We start from the raw sequence: 23332 nt of genomic DNA, 5'->3' as shown, positions 1-23332 counted from the left end.
CCATGAGATCATGACCAGGGCTGAAGTCAGACGCTTAACTGACTTAGCCACCCAGATGCCCCCACAGCCACAAGTTTAAACGCAGACCACTAAATGACCCATGTTCAATCAAGTGAATCCATTAATGAAAATAAATGGACACTTTCTCTTCTTACCCCCAGAATCAATCATAGTATATAACATTTAACCACCTTTTAAGAGTGATAATACCAAAAAAACACTATTAACAGAAACATATCCTGTTGGCCTAGGTGTCAGTGTCTGGAATACCAGAGGTCTTATTCCTCCATTTGGCCTTCCACTTGACCTTAAAATAAAAGTATGTGCGCTCTTTACTTGATAACCACTAAAACAAGTGGTTTTGTATATTGGAAGAAATTTTCAATGTGTACCTTTGCCTCTCCAAAGCCCTATTAAACAAAACCTAACTGTGGAAGCGAAGCCACCCCCACTCGCTGGAACCAGGCACAAGCCTTAATATCTTGTTTTATGTTTCTATGTGCATCCTGTTATGGACCTATGTAACAATGCAAGACCACCACACAGGGTGGGGAGGGGCTTAAATTATAGCAGCTGTGGTCACAATGCAGGAACTGCAGCACACTGTGAAATTCTCCATAGCTCTGGATCACAATTGGAGTAACACCTGTGCAAAACAGGTTTTTTCTGATCCCCTAGAAAGCCCTCTATTTTATGCAGGCCTGAACTGTGTTTGTTGTTCTTAAGCCAGTTCCCTGCCTTGGAATTTAGACAGAGGTTCAAATGCTCAATTTCATCCCTCTAAAGCAATCCAAAGAGTTCATGGGAGATATATCAATGAGTCAGTTCATTCCTGCTTCCCCCAACCCTTCTCTATGTAACTCTCTGGGAAAGATAACTTTCACAGGGATGAAAAAGAATATCCTTTGCCTATGATACAGAAAGGCTTTGCATGAAGTCAGATCTTCTACAGTATTGATGGCATAGAGGAAGACTGAGGGAAGGGTGTGATTCCTCCCTTTCTGTAGGACCTACTCCACAAGTGAAAGAGGCACAATTGCAGGCTCCAAAGGAAATGATTACCAAAACTGAGTCTGTCGCTTAATGTTGAAAAAATGTATGTGGTTTCGGCTTTAAAAAGTCATCAGAAGAATGTCATTCTTGGACACCACTGAAAACATGATTAAGACAACTCTTCAGAGGTCCACAATAGGGACAGGAAATGTCAGAATCAAATTTTCAGGCTCAATTATTCATCTCATAAATAAATTTTGAAGATGGGATTGTCTTAAGAAAGTTGAGAAGTACAGTGTTTAGCAATTATGCAAACCCTGAACACTTGGCTCCCTGAAACCATTTCTGTTGGGCTTGGAATGTTCTCTGGATCCAAGTAGCTGACAAAGTTTTTTATTATTATTAGTAATAACACAAGGCTTTAAGGAAGGTATGAGTCTTTGAGTAAAGAGACTGTGGCCTAATTCCACTTTCCAGTCTTACTATGAACGAATGATTGCTAATTTTCTACTTAAACTTTGCTCTTATCTCTACTCTAGTAATAATAATTCATTATTTAATACAGATTAATTCAAAGTCAAAATACTGGGTCCTTTAAGAAGCCTATAGAAATATTTGCACAAAGGAAAATCAGTTAAAATCTCTGTAGGTAATAACTATAATAACTATTCTCCTGGCCACTGGAGAACAGCTCATTGCTATTTCATACCCATCATAAGTAATCAGAGCAAGCATGGATCCAACTGAGAATTTTAAAGATTTCTAGTACTTTCATGGTCCTCATTGTTCAATATAGTTAAATAAACAAAAATATGTGAAACTCTGTGAAAAAGAACAACAAAAACAAACAAAACAAACAAACAAACAAATGACACCTGCAAGCCCCAGGCCCTGCCCTCTAAGGGCTTACATTTTTAATCAGTAGATGATACTTGCACATAGCTAACAATACATGTTTAAATGAAATGCTTACTATGCACTCCTAACTGTGCTAGGCACTATGAAGGTTTCAGAAGTATAAAACATGCCTCATCCTCAAAGAGGAGAGTAATGGAGTTAGAGAGACAAGATTAATGCTAGAAAGGAGATCAACAAGGATTGGAAGGGTTAGAGAAAAGTTCAGGAGGTATTCAGGAGCCTTCAAGGATAACTAAGATTTGAAGAGAGGAAAGGCATTTAGGGAGATGCCTAGGCGGCTCAGTCAGTTAAGCATCTGCCTTGGGCTCAGGTCATGATCCCAGGGTCCTAGGATCCAGCACCGTCCCCCTTTCCCCCCATGTAGGGCTCTCTGCTCAGCAGGGAGTCTGCTTCTCCCTCTCCTCCCCACTCATATTCTCTCTCTCTCAAATAAATAAATAAAAATCTTTAAAATAAAGTAAAGAAAGGCATTTAGGCAGGTTAAGATAAAAATGTGAAGGCAGAAATAAGGATGGCAATCACATGCGATTTACAGGGGGATCCCCTTTTTTTCCCCCCTGGTCTTATTAGATCCATCTGATAAGAACAAGGTTAAAATTATTTGAGAGAATTTTGCCTCATCTACATGCACTTCCTATTGAAACAGAGACAAGGGAGCCTTTGAATGGGAGAACATTGATAGCTTGGTGGATTAGAAGTCTCCGTGCCTGGAGGAAATAAAAAGTCAGAAGGATTTTAATTATAATACAGTGCATAAAGTGCTGTCATGGAAACATACAGTCCTCCAGCAGGAAAATTCTAGGAAGATATGACTCCTTTTACTCAACTAGGTGAAAATACACACACACACACACACACACACACACACACACACACTCACACTCACACATCACAGATCTGGTTAAACTTGGCTGCCAAATATACAGCCTATGAGAGTGCAGAACTCTGGGTGATGTCCAAGTTCTGCATCCTTCTCTCTGGCCCCATGCTCTCCCATCCGTACACTTCCTTGATTCCACATGGAGCCTTTTTATTGCCTTCCACCAAAAATCCACTCACTCAAGCATTTCTTGAATTTATTCCCTTGATTACAAATTTAAAGTCAGGAAGAGAGATTGCGTTAAAGAGCATGAGACCTTCCATTATTCTAGTGGGTCCACCAATACCAGTCTCTTCTTTCCTCCCCTCCAAGAAGTGAGAGCTTGTCTAGCTCAAAAGAGTTCCATCCATATCCTTGGAATCTCATTCTATACCCCCAAGCACTTTCCTAAACAGGATGTTTACCCAACCAAGTGAACACCAGCGAATGTAAGTTTCTCTATCTTATTAAAATTTCCCCTAAGTGAAGGAAAGAAGGGGACTATTAGCAGTCTTTACAGCTTTTACCAACTTCTCCCCAACAGAAAAAGGAGAAGATACGGCACGTGGATTAACTAGCTCACAGTTCCTCTCCATACCACAGGTCTTCTTCGCCCACAGCCTTAGTAATCCCCATTCTTCAGCTATGGCCTTAAAGAAATCCAGTCTCTAAAGATCCTATTGGAATCCTCTTCTGGCTTTGCTTCTTCATTTACTTGAAACGTCTCTCCCACTCAGCCCAACACACAAGGCCCATTCTGGCAGCAAAGGTCGCCAAAACACCAGAGTGAAGTCTGTGCAGCACTATCATTAATACAGTCAACAACACAGGCTTAAAGGAACCTCATGAAGGGGGTGAAACTCCCAATCTAAATCCTGTGCCACATTTTCTTCACCCTCAGAGTCAGAGACCTTGTTACATGGGCATCCCGCCTTCTGCAGCTCTTTCCTCTAGGGCCTCATCCACACGCAACAAATGTTAAGTGTTCATACGGGCACCTTTGCTGGACTAGTCCACCTCTGGCTTCTTTCATATTTCCTGAACTTGATTTCTGGAAGAGCAATGGTTTTTCCCGGTGGTTGGAGTTTGCCACAAAATGTCTCTTCTCTCCATTCACAAAACCACACTGCATACCAGGAAGTCCTAAGTATATTCTTATGTATCTTATACTGACAACATTACCACCCAACTTGTTTGTACTTCACCATACATCTGGCTTCTTTCTGAAACAGCCAATATTGAATAGTGAAGCTTCCCCCAAAGGCTATATTGCTTATCTCAGAATGGTTTCCACAACTTTGCTCTAAATTTAAAGGAACTTAAAAACCATTAAGATTTTTAACCAACCCAACAAACCCTTACCCTATACAATGCACCCTAAAGTTGAGAAGTAATTTTAAGGCTGTACTCTTGATTCAGGTCTGCCCCTTAATTCAAATGATATTGGACTGGACTCCAAAATGAAACAGATATAAAGTAGGAAACTTGGAGATCTATTAAAACTTGGAAAAAACAAATTCTACAGGATTGTGAAAGTCACAGTCCTCCTTGTCATTCTTTTGAGTGCTCCAGACTGGCTTCCATGGGCTCTGCCTCTATAATCCCACACAGCAGTCTAGGCAGGAAGCCCAGTCTGTTTACTGATTTCTATAAAAATCTACTCACAACCAAACATTTTTTGAGTTTACAACCTTTAGGAGGATTTAGGAACAGTTTTATGGGGAAAGACCACACCCTATCTTCCTCTAATTCCTTCTCTTTCTCTCTCAGCCTCTGTCCCTCTGTCTGTCCATCTCTTTCTCCCCCCAGAAACTGTAGAAGAAAAGGAAAAGAAATGAAGGCAGAGAAAAGGGGCCCCTTGAAGAGAAAACAAGGGTTCATGGTAAATTAGTGGGGAAAAGCCAAATCCCTCCAATGGAAGTGCATGGGAGAAAGACTTCTGGTACAAATATTTTTAGCTAGAACCAGCAAAGGGAAATACATGATTGGTGGCTGAACCTAATCCATTAGGCTAAACCATATGATACTACTAATATTCAATTGTTTTTCTCCTGTGGAAATAACAATGCCATATGATTCAACCAAACCTAAATAATCAGGCAATTCAGTAGATGATTACTCAACTTGAGAAGGATGGTGGTAAATAATTGTTTGATACATGATTCATTTATTTATTTCTTGCCTAGTAGTTTTATGTTAATATAAATACAACCACAGATTGAAGTTACCACTAAAACATAATAAGATCAACTGTTTGTATTTATTTCTTTATATCTTTAGTATTTATATTCATATATTCAAATATACATTTTATATTAAATGTGTATATATATTTATAAATTTTGATTATGAAGTCAACTATACTATATTACAATTTTATTAATAATGAAGCAAGTGGCTATTAGGATGGCCAGGTAACTTTTTCATTTTAATTTGTTTATATGTATTCTACAGAGTATCCAAGTTCTATGCAATAGAACAGAAAAAAGTCACAGGTGTCATTTCAGCAAAGGCCAGGGAATAAAATGACAAATGAGTCCAATGTTAGATTTTTTTCCCTCACCCTAAAAGGAAATAATATGGGGGAGGAGAATTGCTAGAATTGGGTGTAGGAAAACTAGTATCTGAAACCTGTAATCAAGTAGAAACACAACTCTTATCAGAGGAAAATATCACCCATGAAAGCATAGACATTGTTATTCTTCAACATAGCTCACTAATGGAATGGAATTCTGTGCCAGTGAGTATAAAGTATAATAATACCATAACTATGTATATGGCTAGCTTGAGAATTTCTGTTTTGCAACTTTACTTGCTCTAAGAAATGATAAATTGAAGTTTAACAAATACAATAATTTTTGCTCTTTGTTTACTTCCTTTTAAAAGAAAAAGAAAGAACAGAAACTTCACAGTTGGGAATAGAAAATACCTTGTGGATATGGATTTTACTGCAAGCTATGCATCTGAGTTAAAGACGTTAATGCCGAATTTGCCCACCAAGATCAAAACTCCTACAAAACTCTTCCAGCTGCAGCATTTATGGCTCCAGGTTTTGTTTCAGAAAGTGAGGAATATGTTCCAGCATTATGATCTTATTTCTCTTTCTTGCCTGTTGTAAGCATAACCACAGTCTGCTCTGTTAATGCTATGGAAATGTTCAGTTGGCATTGTTTCTCCCACAACCATGGAAACACCTGCTTCCAAATTAATTTATAATCTATTTTACACCTATGGCTGCAAGCCACATTCTTAGTTGTTGTTGTTGTTGTTGTTGTTGTTTTAAGAATTTTTGTATAAAGCATGTAAGAAAGTTTGTAATGTCTGCTTCTTCTCTTTTCTGCTCCTCATGCCATAATGTTGGCTTTTACACATTTCATTTTATGTCCAGCTTTTTAAGATGTTAATAATATGTAAAGATATGTGATATGTTAAAATATATGTAAAGGGTTTTTTTCAGTCTTTCAAATCATATCCCAACACAGATATTGCACACTACACATACTTTTCTTGAATCTTGGTCCCAATTTCTCTTTTTATTTGGCCAGAGTAACCATGCAGTAAAGTATATTTGGAGTTACTTTAACAAAGAAAGAAATCTGAATGTGCCCTCAATTTCACTAACTTCAAATAAGAATGATTCACTCCTGTAAAAATATTTATTTCCCCTTAGATTTTATGGTAAGGTAAAGGGAAGATGTATTTAATATATTCCAGATGATCCTATAGAAGGATTATTAAAATCAATTTAACTACTGTTTCCTTGACTTTATAGAACTCTAGATCTAAGACAATATTTAAGCTTTTTTCAATATTATACCAAGAATGGTATTGAGTTGATATATGTCAATATTTTTAATATACATTTAATATTTTTAATATTTTATAAACCATTCCCTTTTCACAACAAAGGAAGCAACAAAGAAAAACAAAAGTGAATTAACTTTAGTAACAGCAATACATAGTCTGACAAAAACCATGCAACTAAAATCAATGACATTACATTGTCTTCAAACTTCTGTCATTATCAGATCATAAGCAGTGATGTTATGCTTACTATCTACAGAAAAAGCAAAAATAAAAAATGTTCAGGTTAAAAATGTTTACTCTTTTTAGTCCTGAACTTTACAAACAAAAGAGCAGAGAGGAAGGTGGGAATGGAAGCATTTGCTTTCAATAGCAAAACCTGAGCTTGCAAGTCAAGGATAATATTATTCAACTATTCCAGGTTCCAAAGTGGGGGGTGAGTCATAATTCATGAGCATCAAAACTTAAGATGATCGTTTGCTTCTTTCCATTACTGAAAGACTGTCTGTGTAACTTCAGGATGGAAACAAATATGCTTAGCTCTAAGGATTTCATGGGGCATTATTATAAGAGAAGAAATTTTTGTTGTAATCACAGCTATCATTTCCCTACAAGTTAACAAACCAACAAAGAAGTAGTAAACTAACTTCTTAAATTAGTGTCTCAGGGACCTTTTGCCAACATTAAATGGTATTCGTTTCTTTCTTATTAAATTTCCATGCAGTCAAATACATACTAATTTATAAAGGATCACTGATATTTAAGTTTTGGCAATGTGAAATGTAGGTCACAGTCATTTAAAGTCTCCTGAATTATTTTGTTGTTGCTTCACCACTGTTTATCATACCAGCCTGCAAGTTCACACAAGAGTGTCAGCAAAGGATGCTTTACAATTCACAGACTAAGATTCATAATTCAATCCCTCAGAGTCTCAGAGCATTCTTTGCTTCATTTGTCTACCTTAGCAACCTTTTAAATTCAAAAGAAAAAGATTCTAATATGAAAGAAACAAATATTAGTCACATTAACAGCCTTGACTTTATAGGAAGGGATTAGTAACTTTACCTTGTAAAACGATGAGGAGCCATTGCCTAATTGGTAAGCCATTCCCTTCAGACCACAGTGTTAGTCACTTATTTGTTTACTTTTTGTTTCATGTATTATATTTGCTTCCTGGGTTTTCCCTGTCTGAAGGGCCTTCATGCCCTGCCACACTGGTATTGTTCGTTCTAGACTATAAAATGTCAAGATCAGGGGCTGTGGCATAGAAGGATACAACACCTTTATACAGGGTGAGTAGATACATTAGTACTGAAATAAACACTTTTTTTTTTTTTTTTTTTTTGACAGAGAGAGGAGACACAACAAGAGAGGGAACACAAGCAGGGGGAGCGGGAGAGGGAGAAGCAGGCTCCCCACTGAGCAAAGAGCCTGATGCAGGACTCGATCGCAGGACCCTGAGATTATGACCCAAGCCAAAGGCAGACGCTTAACAACTGAACCACACAGGCACCCCGAAATAAACACTTCTACAAAGTCTTTAATACTCATAAGGCACTCATTATTTGGGGAACTGTCATTTTTTTTTTTTAATTTATTTGACAGAGAGATCACAAGTAGATGGAGAGGCAGGCAGAGAGAGAGAGAAGCAGGCTCCCTGCCGAGCAGAGAGCCCGATGTGGGACTCAATCCCAGGACCCTGAGACCATGACCTGAGCCGAAGGCAGCGGCTTTAACCCACTGAGCCACCCAGGTGCCCTGGGGAACTGTCATTTTAATGGTTCATTTGGTGTTAAGAGAAAAATAAATTGAAAGAAGAACCACTCTTTTTGCCCAGAAATGAGAAACCAAAGTAAAATTTCAAAAGTAAAAATTTACTTTGGTATCTCATTTCTGAGCAAAAAGACTGGTTCTTCTTTCAAAAATCAAGCTTCCAGATACTTGTAGAAATGGTCATAAGACTTTACCAGAGGATGATTAAGGTGAGTACAGAGTATCTGGGTGGCTCAGTCATTAGCCGTCTGCCTTCAGCTCAGGTCATGATCTTGGGGTCCTGGGATCAAGCCCCGCAGCAGGCTCCCTGCTCAGCAGGAAGCCTGCTTCTCCCTCTCCCACTTCCTGTGCTTGTCTTCCCTCTCTCACTGTCTCTCTCTGTCAAAAAAACAAATAAAATCTTGAAAAAAAAAAAAAAGATTGTGAGTATAGGATGACATTATTGACAAGCTTATACTTTTTAGTTATCACCTATATAAGAACAATAAAAACATTCCCCCCAATATACATTCCCAATCCTAACATCCCACAGAATTATTTGCCTTCATTTCTCAGAAAATAATGCCACTGATATGTCCAAAACCCATATTTCCCTGACAACTAGTTCTTTTTCCAATATCCCCACTTCAATTATCTATCACTGTAACCTCTTTACTACCCAAAACTGAGTCCCCCTTCCCTGCTTCATTCTACTTTAAATAACTTACCACCAGCTCATATGCTATATATTTTACTTTTTACAATTTTTTAAAGCTTTTATTTATTTATTTGACACAGAGAGAGAGATCACAAGTAGGCAGAGTGGCAGGATGAAGCAGGCTCCCTGCTGAGCAGAGAGCCCAATGCGGGGCTCGATCCCAGGACCCTGAGACCATGACCTGAGCCGAAGGCAGAGGCTTTAACCCACTGAGCCATCCAGGCACCCCTACATTTTTTATTCTGTATCTTCCTCCCTTGAATGTAAGCTCCATAAAGTCAATACGTTTTCAATGTTTTTTTCAGTGTTTTTTCACTGGATTCCAGTATGAAGAATATATTACCCATCAATAAATAATCACAGAATAAGCAAAAAAAATAAGTTGATAAATGAAAGAATGAAGTCATAATTATCCAAAACCTCTAGACCAACAAAATTAGAATATTTGAATCTGATCTCACATCTGTCCTGAACACCTAATTCATTGAAAGTCCTATGATTTGTCCTTTCAACATTCTCTCTCCACCAAGTCCAAACCCTAAATGCCTCACACACACAAGGATTTTTTTTTTAAGATTTTTTATTTATTTATTCGACAGACAGAGATCACAGGCAGGCAGAGAGAGAGAGAGAGAGAAGGAAGCAGGCTCCCTGCTGAGCAGAGAGCCGGATATGGGGCTCGATCCCAGGACCCTGAGATCATGACCTGAGCCAAAGGCAGAGGCTTTAACCCACTGAGCCACCCAGGCGCCCCACACATATGGATTTAAAACAAAAAGTTTCCAGGCTCCTTCCATTTCAATCACTTCCTCCAGATGAATCATTTTAAAACTCTAGTTTTCATCACTCTACAGAATATATATTATCCTTTGTAAATTTCATACAGCCTCCCTGGTGTAGCTGCTAAAACCCTCCATAACCTGACCCCACTTTACTGATACATTCTAATTCCCAGTCACTACTCATCACTCTTGTTTCTCTTCCTCTTAAGCTAAACTTCTGACTAGCCCCTCTTAGATACAATGATCATTTCACACCTCATGCCTTTACTTTGGCAAGTTTCCACTTGCCAAAATGTCCTTCCTGCTCCTTATCTATGTAAATCCTATATATTTTTTGAGATCTGACTCCCAGCTATATTCCATTAAACTCTTTGAAACCTTCACCAGTAACCACAGTCCATATTAATTCCTGCTTTGCCTGGTCTCTGGAAACACCATATTTCCACCTCACATTCCATCACTCTATTTGCCAGTGGTTTCATGGCTTCATCATGGTTCCCCATTAGATGGTGAAACAAAGTTGAATCATTCTCATGGCCAGTCTTAGATCAGTGCTGTATCCAACAGAAACAGAAATCCAAAACTCAAACATACACTTAAAAACACCTTAAATTTTTACTGAGATTTTTCAAAGAGACAGTAAATATTCTTAAGATCCTCTTTTCCATTGTTATCTCTTACGTCTTCGTAACAGTTGCTCATTAATCACTCTTCTCTCTCCCTCTCACTTAACTTCTCTACCCTTAAAACTCTAGTCCATACTCCTGCTTTACTTCTCTCACATCCCTTACATCTAAATCTATTTTTCTTCCTCAATAGTTCTCTGGACTGTGTCTTGAATATCAATTTAGATGTTGGGGGCTCCTTCAAATAGTATACCCCAGACACTGATCAGAACAAAAATCCCAGTTCCTGGGACTGTTGAAGAAAAAAAATAATAATAAAAATTAAAAACTTCTTGTTTCTTCATAGACAGAGAAAGAGAGGAAAAGGCTAACAGTATCTGCCAAGTTAATTTTTTTTTGTCATACGTTCCATCTAGTTAAACTTTTATGGCTATCTACAAATAAGGACATACTACTTGATCCCCCAAGGACATTTTCCATCAGATTCCAAATCTCTCTTACCTCTCCTACTCCCAAGAGGCTAGAACACTTATCTTAATAAGTAACCTTATTTTCAGGTGGACTGAGTCAGACAGTGGACTCTGTCCTGAAGCTCCAGCTACATTCCCTCCACAAGCAGCACAGCAGTAATTGCTATGCCCCTGACCTCCACAACACATGTGAGAGCACATCAGATGAGTGCCTTGCTCCACATCAGCCCTTCCCTCCAGATGCTTTACCCTCTCCTGAAGAGATATAATCTGGACACACAGCTGTTTATCTCAAAGATCAATGACACTATCGCATCTGTGGACAAAATATGTCATGATATGACAGTGAACAGCCTCAGTGCCTTACAGCATTGCACAATCCAACCCCTGGAGACAACCACAGGTGGAAATATCCACAACAGATTGAAGAAGGGAAGAAAATGGTAGGCACAACGCGGCAAATGGAAGGGCAGTGTCAAAAGCAAGATGATTTTCATGATTACATAGGGGATGCCCCCAATTTCCATAATAACTGGGGACAGGGGACTTTGGAAGAACTAAGATCAGTCAATAGCATCAGTTTAAGTACAGAACTAAGAATACAATACTGTTTATAAGATTCATATTTTCCTCCTTAGCTCTGCAACTGGGAAAACAGACCCTTTTATTCTCTGGAGAGACGAAGATGATAACTAAGAAAAAATATCATGTGATATGGCATCTACAGATTAGTGTGCAGAAAAAATAAAGAAATACAAATGGGGCACCAGAGCATAGCCAAGGGCTGAAGGGGAAAATTGGGAGAATCTTTGGGAAATAGAACTATAGTACCACATGACTATTTAGTTGGGGATGGAGTAGAAGAGGCAGCACAGACTAGCTCCCAGATGTCTGACACCCACCACTAGGGAAACACTGCTGCAGTTCAACAATATAAGAAATATGAACAAGAATCCTCTATGAAACTATTTATTAAAAACACATTCGCAAGTATATACAATAAAAATCCTGAGAAATATCTGAGAAAAGATAAAGGACTAGATATAAAGATACATGTTGGAAAAGTTGGGTTATTTCATGATTTATTTATTCATTCAAGGAATATTTAATGAGCTCCTGCTTTGTGTCAGGCACTATATTACGTAGTCACTGGGGGAACGCTTGTGGAGAAAAAACAAATATGGTCCCTACTCTCATGGAGCTTACAGATTTGTGTGGACAACAGGCTATCAATTATATTATAGGCAGATTATATTACAGACAAATTACGTGAGGCTTTAAAGACCAGGTTATGGAGGCTGTCTTTATCTTAAGAGCTGTGGAGGGCCACGGCAGGGTTTTAAAAGGAAGTGAGAGGAGACAGATGACGGGGTAAGACTTGCACTTGAAAAAGATCATTCTGGTTATTTTGCAGTGGATTAGAGTGCACTGCAACGTTCCACTGGGGAGGCCCTTACAGGGTCCAGGCCAGAGGCAAATGGACCTTAGATTCCAAATAAAAGAAATGACCAGTATGATTCTTTTGGTTGTTTATAACCAACTTCTATTCTGATAGGTCAGTGCCTTGTGCTGCACTAGCTATTAAATATTTTGAATGTAAATCCACTGCTAGGGAGATTGTGGTGGAGGTGGAAAGAGGTAGATGGACTGAAGAAGTTTCTAGGAGGTAGAACTGATACCCCTTTAACATGCCAACAAGCTTTCCACTGGACACAAGCTTCCTCTGGCTGTTGACCCTCATGGAGTAGAAGGTAGTGAGAACACAAGAGGAAGGAGAAAGCACCCACCCGTTTGACAGCAATAAAAGACCACCTCCCCTTTCTTATTTCTATTCCCACACTGGCATTTGACCATCTCCATTGCCAGGAACAGTACCACTTAGCCTTTGGTTCATACATGAGGAAAATAAGGTGCTGGAAAGTAACATTCCCAGACTAGTTCCAGTCTATCATGAAACAAACTGTCCAATGCTTATTTCTCCACACAGAAAGGTGAAACACATTTTCAATGATACACTTAATGTGTGCTGCTCTTTGGCCAACACGACTAAACAAAAGGTACCTGTGTACGAAGTGTGTGTTGCTCTTTGGCCAACATGACTAAACAAAAGGTACCTGTGTACGAAGAATCTTCTTCGCTTCTTCACTCTGACTTGTGTTCCTTATGCTATTCACAGTAGCCAAAGTAAGCAAACGAAACTCACCAATTTGTTGCTTACTGCAACTCAGCTCAGATAAAAGGCTCAGCTGATAGGGAGATAATTAAACCTTTGTTCTAAATGAGCTTATGGGATTATCTCTAGGTTTTAGTTCTCCAAGCCATTTTTGTCTCCAGGTGCCTCACAAAATCCCATGTTGGCTTGAAGCAGGACTGGACAAGCAGGAAAATTGTAAAGTATAACAGGGCAAAAATCAGTAACCAGTCAATACATTTTTATTGAGCAGTTGCTTTTTTGGAAGTCAGTATCCCAGCTTCTCTAGAGGGAACAAACTGCAGTACCTTCAAGAAGCAAATAATCTTACAAATTAAACACACACGATACACACACACACACACCCCTCCTAACCAGTAGGATCAATGAAGCACATAAAATAATTGCTTAAGGGTCCTCAGGAGAGTGAAGTTTGGAGGGTGGGGGGGGTGTGGGCAGAAACAGGGACAGAGCTGTCAGTGATGGGCAAGATGATGTAAAAAGGAAGTTTAAGAGAAACATAGTCCAAAATGGATGAATAGAATCTGGAAGAGCAGGAAAGGGGCAGGGGAGAGGCCAGTTTTGGAAGAGTTACAGAGATTTGCAGGGAGAGGTTGGATTTTATTGTTGTTGTTTGTTGTCGTTGTCGTTGTTGGTGGTGGTGGTGGTGGTGGTGATGGTGGTGGTGGGTTGGTTGACTTTCAGATATATTTTTATCTGTTTAACCATAACATTGGGGGAGGAGTAAGAAGCAGAAATAAAAGGCCTATATTGTCTACTCTGACAGATAACTTAGAATTTAAGAAGTATTTTTCTTAATTATTTTTGCTCTTTTGCCTGTATTTTTTTTTTAAGATTTTATTTGTCAGAGAGAGAGGGAGACAGAGTGAGCACAGGCAGACAGAATGGCAGGCAGAGACAGAGGGAGAAGCAGACTCCCCGCTGAGCAAGGAGCCGAATGCGGGACTCAATCCCAGGACACTGGAATCATGACCTGAGCCGAAGGCAGCTGCTTAACCAACTGAGCCACCCAGGCATCCCTTTTGCCTATATATATATATATATATATATTTTTTTTTTTTAAGATTTTTTATTTATTTGTCAGAGAGAGAGGGGGAGAGAGCGAGCACAGGCAGACAGAATGGCAGGCAGAGGCAGAGGGAGAAGCAGGCTCCCTGCTGAGCAAGGAGCCCGATGTGGGACTCGATCCCAGGACGCTGGGATCATGACCTGAGCCGAAGGCAGCTGCTTAACCAACTGAGCCACCCAGGCGTCCCTTTTTGCCTATATTTTTAATGTCACATCTAAAATATCACTGCCAAGACCAATGTCAAGGAGCATTTTCCCTATATTTTTTTCTAGGACTTTAATGGCTTCAGATCTTATGCTTTAAGTCTTTACCCCATTCAAGTTAATGTTGCTTCCCAACATTCTTAAAGGCTATTCTCATCAGTAACCTTTAATAGACAAAGTGTAAAAGAGTAGGACATAGCAGAATTCCATGGAAAAATCTCTTCTGTGTGGTAAAACTTTGAGAACCCCTAGTTTAGAACATATGTGAGAGGTTGTGGCTTTAGGGTGACACCAATCATAGAGTCCTAGTTGTAAGTATTTACATTCGTGTTGTAGTTTAGAAGTTAAAAAGGGAAGGAAGGGTAGACTACACCAGAAGCTCATTCCTGGGGATCTCAGATTAATAAGCCAAGGGCATCCTTATCTGTAGGCTCCTCAATCTACAAAATTCTTGTACAGAATAGCAGAAATTGGCAGCTAAGAATAGCATATCAGAAAGCTGGAGAATGTGTTGGCACCAGAGCCAGGACACAGCAAAAATCCATGATATATGTGGTAGAGGGTCTGTGGCCCCTCCAGGTAGGACTTACTGAGGACATTCTGAGCTGGTCCAGTTAGGACTTCAAAGCTTTAACTCAACAAAGTGGAACTGAAGGTACCACGTGTCTTCCTGCAAGTAAATTCCTCTGGGGATGGCTTGTGCTTAAAGAGGGAACCCCCTCAACAAGAAGGTAAAGGTTACCAGGTGCCTGATCCTGAGAGAAACCCCTGCCTGAGTAGGCAGTGGATAGCACGTTTATAGATCACAGCTCTTCTTGCTGCTCACAGTCCCCTTATTCTTGGGTCACATGAGTAAGGGCTGTATATCCTAGTCTCCCACCTCTCTTGGAACCCCAAACCCAAGAAAATCCACACAAGTAAAAAGGAAGAAAAGCACTGTGGGCTATAGTAATATGGAACATTTTCATACAAAAACAATGAATAACTATAGATGTATTGAATAGTGTATTGTGAATTCAGTAATAGTGTATTGAACATCTATGGTTATAGGGGCTGTGCTTGGCATATTTCTATATTACCTAATCCAATTTTTACAACCCCATGATAGAATCAATATTTTCAGAGCTACCAATAAGTAGCAAAGAGAAAATTCCAAACCTAACCTGAGTTTGAAACCCACTCTCTTTCCATGATACTCTTAAGTTTCAGTTCAGAAAAGCTGTTACAGCAATTAGTATGACTTGATACAGAAAATTATAGGAAGAAGAAAAAGAGAACCGCCGAGGTGACCCCATGGAAAAGCACAAGACAAGTCTAAATGAAGTGAAAACACAGAGGAGGTGAGGTTACGAGGGTAACTGGTAGTTTTCAAACACCCACAATAAGGAGAATGGGACATGTAAGTGAATATACGAGTGGATTGGTACGTTTTAGGAAGATAAGGATGAGTGGAAACATAGTCAAGGGAGATACTAACACAAAGAGAAGTTGGTGAGTGTCCCAGGGCTGGGTTCCAACATGACAGGCATACTTGGCTTGACAAACCGGAAAGTGCCTGAAAGAAGAAAGCCTGGATGGAGATGAAAGGAAAGAAACAGACACACCCACCTGCTGGAAAACAGAAATGGACCTACAGCAACAGCAGCTGATACCCCGCATTTTCAAACAGGTTGAGCCTTAACAAAGGAGTGACAGATTGTCAGCAACTGTTTCAAAAGAAAGACTATAATCACAAGACACGGGACATATCTGGATCTACACCACATGTCACTAGAGCTAGCACAAATGAAAAGCCTCTACCCGTCGGAGCTCACTTAAGTTCCAGAAGTTTATCTCTGAGAACTCTTTGTTTTTCAATGCATCTAATGGGCTACCACTGCCATTTCCAAACGTTTTTCATGTCTCTCATTTTCTTGATGAGGGAAATTAGTCATAGAGTCACTAACCAGAATAACACTAACTCTTCTAGGGACTGACCTGGGCAGAATCATGAAAGGGCTGAAGTTCACCTTTGGTATCTCCCATTCACCCAGTCTCTGCTCTCACCTTTATCTTAGCATTGTCTTTCCTCCTCCTCAGGTGCCTATCCTGTATTCTAAAGAAATTTGCTCTCAGGAGGCTCTCAATATATCATTTCAGGGATACCAGAACTTCACGGGGTGTAAGAATCATTATGACTTACTCATCTCCCCACTTTGAGATTCTGCCCAAATTAGTCTAGGGCCAGGCCCCTAAGTCGGTGTTTTTAACAGATCTTCCAGATGATTCTGATCCAGATGGTCCACCAATGAAAAAACACTGCATTAGGGTGTTTGTCGATATTAAAGTATTCATTGATAATGGCCTAGGTTTTGACAAAGAATTCTCAACTGGAAGTATGTAGAATCGAAGTTATACAACTCTAATGGTGGAATGTTGGCTAGAGAATGAATATTTGAAAGCATAAGATATTCAAATATTCAAATGAATATTAATTTGAATATTTGAAAGGCAGAAGATCATCTCTTGTGCTCTTTCATCCAACATCCTTCATCTTATAAACAAACAAGGCTCATATCAAACCCTATAAGAGAAAACTACTCTCCTGCCCATAAGGTTGACCCTCAGAGCTTCTCTTTCATGGTGCCAATACATATTTCTGCCTTAGTTGTCAGGACATATCCACAGAATAGTCTGAATATTTCCAAGGTATCCTCATAGGAACATAATTATACAGAAAACAGAATTGAAGTTTAAACTTTAAGGTGTTGTCATTTTTCTCAAAGTCACAGTCAAAAGTCAAACATCAAAAACAGTCACCACATAGTAAATGACCATGCCTCTGTTCTTCATAAAATTTGCCTCTGTTCCTCATAAAATTAGTCTACAGATATCTTTTTATATTTTATTAATTTTATTTTGAGCTATAACATCCTTTTTACCCATTTACAACCCCTTGGAAAATACAGGTCTTACTGAGTCAATAACCAAAAAGAATAAAAAAATGTTTCAATACATATCCTATGGGTCACATTTGACCTTTACTCTCTCTACTTTAAACTGCCATTTCCATCACTGCTTTAGAAAAATCTGAGAAAAGATACAGAATTTTATCCAACCTTTGACCCAATGACAAATCGCTATTAGAACCCTCTAGGACATGATTTCAATAAGTTCCACCAGAGGACAGTTTTCCAAGCTTCAGGCAAGGATAGATTTCCTCTGCCAGGACTACCTCTAATTGGCAGAGGGGAGGAGATCATAATTCCAAAGGACTTATTTTCAACCCTACCTGTCATTGATACCAAATTTGGAAATTTTGTTTATTTTCCCCAAACCTCTAAAGCTCAAATATATGACATACATATCACATTCTCCTCTGAAGCAGAATGCAATTTTTTAAAAAGTTTACTTTAGGAACACCTGGGTGGTTCAGTCTCTTGAGCGTCTGCCTTCAGCTCAAGTCATGATCCTGGAGTCTGGGGATCAAGCCCCATGTCAGGCTCCTTGCTCAGCGGGGAGCCTGCTTCTCCCTCTACCCCTCGTCCTGCCCCTGCTCTCTCTCTCCCTCTCTCCCTCTCAAATAAATAAATATTTTTTTAAAGTTTATTTTCTAGGGGCGCCTGGGTGGCTCAGTGGATTAAGCTGCTGCCTTCGGCTCAGGTCATGATCTCAGTGTCCTGGGATCGAGCCCCGCATCGGGCTCTTTGCTCAGCGGGAGCCTGCTTCTCTCTCTCTCTCTCTGCCTGACTCTCCGCCGACTTGTGATCTCTCTCTCTGTCAAATAAATAAATAAAATCTTAAAAAAAAAAAAAAAAAAAAAAAGTTTATTTTCTAAAACCAATCACAAATCACTTAATTGTCACCCCATGTGAATACAGTTAATTAATACAAAGTAAGGCTACTAGTTGTCATTTAAAAATAACTGCTCAGTAGAGTACATTTCAAATACATAACCTTCATAGTCTAAGGCTTACCTCTTACCTTTTATAAAAGTTATAAACATTAATAGCACATATTCCTAGAACATTCGAGAATGAATTTTTACAAATTCACAGAGTTAGGGTTCTGGTTGGGAAATTTAGTAGGAAGAGCAGAAGAGCAACGACTCTTTCGAACTTCTCTGTTCCCCCTCCATAGAGATTCCAGAGAATGTGAACATGTGTAAGTCCTGAGAGATGTTGGGAATTCTCTAACAGCGTTTTTATCTGGGAAGGGAAACCCTGACTAGCCTCCACCTGCCAACTGTATTATCAAGAAATCTTTAACATTTCTCTGAATTGAATCAGGGTTCATTCACTCATTCAACAAATATTTATTCAATACTTTCTAGGTGCCAGAATGGTGTAAAAGAATCAACAATTCATTAATCAAACAAAATTGACCTCATCCTCATCTTTAATTGGTTGGGATTTTGGGAATGTGATCAAACCAATTCTAAGACGAAATGTTCATAGGTTAAAAAACATATCTTTAAAATGTTTTATACTTTTGCAAGTAAAATGAAATTCTATGACTTTGTTTAGATATTGAAAGTTTATCAAACCATGACCTAAAACAACTTATCCTCAAGCCATTTACTCCAGGACAAAACCATTCACCTATCCTTGGAGATGTTATAAAAATGAATTGGGACATGCATTCTAACATATTTAAAAAGAACTATAAAGTATTACACAATTATTCCTCCAATTCTCAGGGCCTAGCTCAAACTTCATCTCCTTGTTAAAATCTTTCTCAATTTCACTAAGCTCCTACAAACCAGAAATATCCTTTACCTTTGGGGGCTCTAAAGCATTTATCACATACTGCATTATATCTTAGTCCAGGTGTGTCCTTGTATTTATTTACCTTGTATCCAGTAGCCAACATTAGAAGTAGTAGTGCAGTGGTTGAGAGTGGAGGCTCTGGCCCAGATCTCCAGAGCTGACTCCCTCTTCCATAAGACCCTAGCCTCAGTTTTCTCATCTGTAAAAAAAAATAAATAAATAACAGTCCTACCACATGGAATTATTGTGATGATTAAGAACACTACCAGAGGGGCACCTGGGTGGCTCAGTGGGTTAAAGCCTCTGCCTTCGGCTCAGGTCATGATCTCAAGGTCCTGGGATCAAGCCCCACATCGGGCTCTCTGCTTGGCGGGGGGCCTGCTTCCCTTCCTCTCTCTCTGCCTGCCTCTCTGCCTGCTTGTGATCTCTCTCTGTCAAATAAATAAATAAAAATCTTTAAAAAAAAAAAAAAAGAAGAAGAAGAACAGTACCATAAATCGTCAATGCCAAGAGCAGTCTAAGGAAATGTAATGACTGAAGGTAATCATCAATCTTGAGAAAAAGGAACAAAGGTGGAGGTATTATACTTCCTGATTTCAAAACATATTATAAAGCACAGCAATGGTACAGTCATAAAGACAGACATATATACCAATAGAACATAAAAGGGAACCCAGGAGTAAATCCATGCATATACTGTCAACTGATATTCAAGACTGCCAAGAAGATACAATGGGGAAAGAGATGGTATAGGAAAAATTAGATATCCACATGTAAAATAATGAAATTGGATCCTTATCTTATACCACACACAAAAATTAACTCAAAATGAACTAAAGACTTAAATGTAAGACCTGAAAATGTAGAACTCCTAGAAAATGACATAAGGGAACGGCTTTATGACATTGGGTTTGGCAATGATTTGACACTAAAAGCAGAGGCAACAAAAATAGATGAATACATAAACAAGGGGTACTATATCAAACTAAAAAATTTCTACAAAGCAAAGAAAACAATCAATAGAGTAAAAAGGCAATGTATAAGATGGGATAAAATATTTGCAAACCATCAATCTGAGAAAGGGTTAATATCCAAAATATATAAAGAACTTCTACAACTCAATTTTAAAAAGTAATAGCACAATTTAAAAATGGTCTAAGGGGTGCATCATTATTTCTTCAAACAATATATACAAATTAGGGCACCTGGCTGACTCAATTGGTGGAGCATGGGATGCTTGATCTCCAGGTTGTGAGTATGAGCCCCATACTGAGTGCTAAGATTATTTGAAAATAAAATCTTAAAAAAAAAAAAGAAAAGAAGAAGAAGATATACAAATAGACAACAGGTATATGACAAAACACTCAATGTCACTAAACAGGAAATTGAAATTCAAAACCATAATGAGATGTCACATCACTCCTGTCAGGATAGTTATTATTTTAAAAAAAAAAAAAAAAAAGATAAGTATTGGTGAGAATGTGGAGAAATTGGAACCCTTTACACTATTGGTAGAAATGCAAAAAGAGCAGCCACTATGGAAAACAGTATAGAAGTTCCTCAAAAAATTTAAAATGGAACTACCATATGATCCAGTAATCCCACTTCCTGGTATTTATCCCCCCAAAATTAAAATCAGAATCTCAAAGAGATATCAGCACTCTTATGTTCATTGCAGCACTATTCACAATAGCCAAGATGTAGAAACAACCTAAACATCCATCAGACAGATGAATGGATAAAGAAACTATAGTATATACATACAGTGGAATACTATTCAGCCTTTAAAAAAGGAAATTTTGCAATAAGCAACAACTGAACTTTGACATTATACTAAGTGTAATAAGACATGTACTACATAAATCCATTTATATAAGGTATCTAAAGTATTCAAATTCATAGAATCAAAGAGCAGAATGGTGTTTAAGAGCTGTTGAGGGGGGTATATAGGGAGTTACTAGTCAACAGTCATAATAAAGTTTCATCAAGCAAAATAAACTCTAGAGGTCTGTTCTACAACAATGTACCTTTAGACAACTATAATATATTGTACACTTAAACATCTGTTAAGAAGGTAGATCTTAACATGTTGAGTGTTCTCTGTAGAATAAAATACTTTGAAAAGATATATATATATATATATATATAGTCTATAGCAAGAACTCAATAAAAGGTAAGCAGCAATTGGCAATAATAGGAATAGTAGTTAGAAGCCAACAAGAGCTTCGACATAACATGGTGATCTTCTTGTGCCTTATGACTTTTTTTGATGCCTTGTTTTTGATATTGCTTTGGAGGTTTTCTTTTTTGTACAACCTTTGGCCAAAAGTTGTGACTATAAATAAAACTATTAATTAAACTATTATTTTTCAGATTTATTGTTTCAGCATTATATAGGAAAGGGTTTAGGGTGCCAAAAACTATATACATTTTAATATCTTGCGGTCAGAATTATCTTTGGTGTGATTAAATAGGTGTGATTAAATGTCAACAGCACCTGTTTGAGAAGTTATGAGCTTATTTCACAGGCTTTCTTTCTGAAGTGAGGTTTTTTCCTTTTTTTTTTTTTTTAAGATTTTATTTGTTTCTTTGACAGAGAGAGAGAGAGACCACAGGTAGGCAGAGAGGCAGGCAGAGAGAGAGAGGGGGAAGCAGGCTCCCTGCTGAGCACAGAGCTCCATCCCAAGATGTTGAGATCATGACCTGAGCCAAAGGTAGAGGCTTAACCCACTGAGCCACCCAGGCGCCCCCCGCTCTTTTTTTGTTTTTTGTTTTACTTTGCTTTTTTTAATTGTATGATTCCATTTATATCAAATGTCCAGAATAGGCAAATCCATAGAAACAGAAATTAGATTAGTGGTTGCCAGGGACTGGAGAAAAGGAAGACTAGGACGTGACTGCTAAAAGTTACAGGGTTTCCTTGTAGGGTAGTAAAAATGTTCTGGAATTAGACAGTGGTGATGGTTACACAATATCATGAATATACTAAAAACCCACTGGATTGTACACTTTAAAATGGTGAATTTTATGTCCTACAAATTGTATCTTCATTACCCCTGCGGTTGGATAGATTTGCTGTCAGGGTCTAAGTCTGTCCAGAAGCAGGTTGGCCGCGGGGATGTGGCTTCCATTCCCACTCTCGAAAGAGAATTCCCCTCCCCTTGCTCTAGCTGGGAGACGGCTGGACCCACTCAGCCCAAGCACCTGCCCACCTGCAGACGGAGTGTACCCTCATAGACAATGCCCTAGTCACCTGGTCTGGAGGGATCCCAGCTTCCAGTGCTTCTCCGTCGGCACCACCCCGGTGGGCTCAAGCCCGGTGGTCGCCAGGCTCCTCTTCTGTGTCTAAGTCTGAGGGCTTCGCCTGCTCATCTGCGGACTTATTTGGGGGTTAAAAGTCTGCTCCCAGAGACCTCTGGGTGTCTCACAGGGACGCGAGATATCTTCAGACTCGGAACTGTCTAAGATGCTGGAAGAAGCGCAGTGACAAAGTGGCCCATTTCACTTACTTGGAAGATAATTCAGAAATGGCATTAAGCTGTCTCTTTGAGTTGTGTGACAAAGGCCTGGGACCCCTCACGATCCTCTGAAGGCAGATGTTTCCCGCAGTGAGGGCGGAATTTGAATGCTGCTTCGACATTTTTGTCATTCTAGACAGATGGTGATCGCGCAGGACCCGGTCACAGTTCGGCCCTAGGATTTAGGCTCGGAACTCGCTCTCAAGCAGCCAGCCCTGTGGGAACTTCCGCTGGGGCAGAAAAGCTGCGCACGCATCCTGTACCCCGGTGCGGGTCTGCGCCTGCGCGGGCCAGAACTATAGTTTTAATTCTTTGAATTACAGTTTTTTGTGTGTATTTAATAGTAACCGTTACAGATCTAGTCGTGTTTTATGGCCTTCAATGGCTTGACATTATGGAGTCTAAACGTCTTAGTATATCATTCTAGAACATGCACCATTTAATCTTCCCAAACGCCAATCAACAACCTGCCCCCAAATCCTATACTCGTCATACTACTTATTGTGCTTTTGCCTGGCATATTCATCTAGCCATTTTTCTTGTTATAAAATAATTCCCATCTTTTGAGGTCTTTTCCATGTTATAACATGTCGATGTCTTCAGAAAAATTAATTATGATGCCTCCATCCCATAGCTTTTTATCTCTAAAGGTTATAAAAA

At 39.0% G+C, this 23332-nt stretch overlaps 1 long non-coding RNA gene across 1 annotated transcript in view; it reads right to left on the bottom strand.

Moving 5' to 3' along the window:
• Window positions 1–22840, bottom strand: part of LOC309860785 — a 183662-nt gene extending 160822 nt beyond the window's left edge. Inside the window, exons 1-2 of the long non-coding RNA XR_014309638.1 lie at window positions 22664–22840; window positions 19237–19353 (exon numbers count right to left, since the gene is read on the bottom strand). This is a non-coding gene — a long non-coding RNA (uncharacterized lncRNA). The remainder of the gene's footprint in view (window positions 1–19236; window positions 19354–22663) is intronic.
• Window positions 22841–23332: the final 492 nt, after the last annotated feature.

This window comes from Mustela nivalis (assembly GCF_964662115.1).
Source record: "Mustela nivalis genome assembly, chromosome: 3".
Lineage (NCBI taxonomy): Eukaryota > Metazoa > Chordata > Mammalia > Carnivora > Mustelidae > Mustela > Mustela nivalis.
This window is presented reverse-complemented; position numbering and strand designations above follow the sequence as displayed.